Below are 2,878 nucleotides of genomic sequence, written 5' to 3'. Positions count from 1 at the left end.
CAGAATCACAAAATGGCTTGGGTTGGAAGGGACCTCAAGGATCATCAAGATCCAACCCCCTGCCAAACACAGGGCCACCAACCTCCATATCTAATACTGGACCAGGGGTATATTAGACTCATTCAAAGGAGATCTTGCAAATGCATGCAGAATGCCAATGTCATCCATCTCTGGCGACTGTGTATTGACTCAAGTCACTGTCTAGGAATATGTAGGCCTTGGTGCTGGTATCTGTGTTGTATTGTGCCCTCAAAGCTGGTTGCACCAGCAGCATGGCAAGGGATTCCGAGGGTTCAGAGATGTGCTCCTCTACCCAGTACACGGCATGCTACACCAGAGCAGAGTGCTTCAAAGCAGAGAGAAAAGAGGAGGAACCAAAAGCAAATCTGATACCTTAACTTTTGTCCTTAACTTTTCTCTGGCCTTGGTGACAGGGCCAAGCCCTGGGGACCACCACCTGCCAGGCCAGCAGGGGGGCAGCATGCAAGGAAGCTGCATGAGAGCCACTTATGTTTGGAGATGGACATCACTGCTGCATGGCAGCTTTTCAACCAAACCTTCTTTTTTTTGTGTGTTACAGTGCAGAAAGCTGAAGTATTTTGAGTGAAACAAGGCGAAGCCTATTTGGAGACAAATTCATTTTATTGAACAGGAGCTCCTGAGCCACATTGTTTGCCCACCCACAAGCCCTGCAGGCTGTGCTCAAAGCAAATCCTCAGCGGGGGCTTTCAGACAGCTCCTGGCTCCACTGAGTCATTCCCCAACGCACAGACCACAAATTTCCTCAAGAGCAAGTGATGCCAAACTGTTTTATCCAAGCAAATGCCGTCCTGTAGTGTTGTCCTGGGAGGGCATCGTGCTTGCACAGAATAATAACTTGCTGAGCCTGGAAGGGGAAGAAAAGAGGTTTGGTGTAGCAGATTTAAACTTGTGTGCTGAATAACTACTGGGTATGTAAAGGGCTATGTTGGGAAATGCAACTAAGAAACCTCTAAAAAAATCATGCTTTGGGGTGGTGGCTGCTGGGACAACCCAATAGCCAGGCTCTAGCTGTCCTTATGGAAGGGCAGCTCTGTTGGTCCAGAGGTCTGCATGTAGCCTTGTTTAAGCCAAATGAGCACATGTAAGATCTGAATTGGGGGCCAGCACAAGGAGAAAAACAAGCAACACCAACAGCTCAGGCTCATTCTGACACCAGAAATGAAAAGCCAAGTGAAGTTTAGAACTTCGCTCACCCACATCATTCATGGCCAGCCTTAAAACATTGATGCTAGACAATGAAAATCATTAAAAGAAGTGATGGGGTCTCTAGGGGAGACTCAGAGTAGGAGATATGGGATATGCTTTAGCAAGAAAAATTTGATGAGCCAGCCTCTAAGTTAGTGATTTCTATGACTTCATCAGTACATTAAAAATGTAAGTGAATGCCATTTGGTGTTAGGTCTGCTCCTAAGATATTAGATGGAGTTAATTCACAGTTCTTCAGTGGATAATACTTTCTGTTTTCAGCAAAGGGTCTTGAAACAGAATGGAAAATTAAAGCAATTTCTCTGACAGGAATGCATAAATGTTGACCATGAAACAGAAAAGCAAAAAACAAAAAACAAACCCAAAAAGCGAGTACATGTCTAACCAAGTGCATCTGCATTAGGCGGCAGTGATTTCATTACTGTTTTCATTTGAATAAAGACAGAAGATGATATGCCCTTTCTGTAATGGAAATGCTCTTCAAGTCCACGCTATTCATGGTCATTATGCTCTGAAGAGGTTTGCTAGGAAATAGCTGCGTGGAGGCAGATGTGTGCCTGGCGCACAGCACTGATCCTTCCACACTGGGTGTGTTCACCCTAATTGCATGGAGCTCTTTGCAGGTGGGTTCTGTTTTATTTCCATGAAATATCCACATCCATGCATACGTCGTTCTGCTGCAGAATGTTTCTGGAAAGACTAAGATACTGATGAGAGGATGGGATATGCTTGTGTGTGGGTCACTGCTCTCATCCCAGCTCTCTGCACACTTCATGCAGGAAAGCTGTGGCTATTGTTGCTGGAACCCAAGTCCCAGTGTTCTGTGTATTTAAGTCTGCTTGTTTCTCCTAGGGAAATGCAGAGCTCAAGGTCTTCCCCACCTCCCCGTTTGTCCTTCCTCTCTGCTGCACAAAGGAGGGTTGGTCTGTCCTGTAGCTCCAGGAGCTCATGGGATCACAGAATCATTTCGGTTGGAAGGGATCTTTAAAGGTCCTCTGGACCAACTCCCCTGCAATGAACAGGGACACCTTCATCAGGTGTCCCACGTTATCCCTGTGTGTGTGCTCTTCTGCACCATCCCAGCACTCTCCCACTGAGCTCTTTCCTCCTTGGGATGTCCATTTTTCTCCCAAAGGACCTCTGTATATTTTAGAGTGTGCTCGCATCCCTGCAAAGGGATGGGAGCCTCCCACAATCTGTCCTGCAGCTCTGTACCTTTTCACAACAGCTCAGAAATCCCCCTGAGCTCACCCTTCTCCTGGAGATGTCCCCATCTCGGTGACAAACCGTGTCCCAGGGCCACCGCTGGCAGGATCCAGCCTTGCCCCTGTCTGGGTTAAGCAGTATGCGGGTGGTAGAGCCGATGGCAGAGGCTGGGGGGACCCGGGGCGGAGAGGGGCTGAGGGACCGAGTGCCGTCCGTCGTGGTGCCACTAGATGTCCTTATGAGAAAGGGCTTGGGGCTGCCCACGGCCCGGTGACCGCCGCGACACAGCTGGGACCAGAGCTGGAAGCACCGCAGCCTCTCTCCCTCCATTCTCTGGGCCCTCTCGCAGCCGAACCCGATGGGAAAGAGAATCCGCGGGAGCAGCCCTTCCATCCCACCCCCCATCCCCCCCCCCCCCCCCCCC

At 49.3% G+C, this 2,878-nt stretch overlaps 1 long non-coding RNA gene across 1 annotated transcript; it reads right to left on the bottom strand.

The window, feature by feature from the left end:
- Positions 1-623: 623 nt before the first annotated feature.
- Positions 624-2,841, bottom strand: LOC122185169. The gene is made up of 2 exons (XR_006180770.1): positions 2,500-2,841; positions 624-886 (listed from the first exon to the last, which is right to left on the bottom strand). It is a non-coding gene; the product is annotated as an uncharacterized LOC122185169 (long non-coding RNA).
- Between the last annotated feature and the right edge of the window lie 37 nt (positions 2,842-2,878).

Source organism: Lagopus leucura, unplaced genomic scaffold, assembly GCF_019238085.1.
Source record: "Lagopus leucura isolate 7727_CA_CO unplaced genomic scaffold, USGS_WTPT01 Super-Scaffold_100027, whole genome shotgun sequence".
In the NCBI taxonomy this organism is placed as follows: Eukaryota; Metazoa; Chordata; class Aves; order Galliformes; family Phasianidae; genus Lagopus; species Lagopus leucura.
This window is presented reverse-complemented; position numbering and strand designations above follow the sequence as displayed.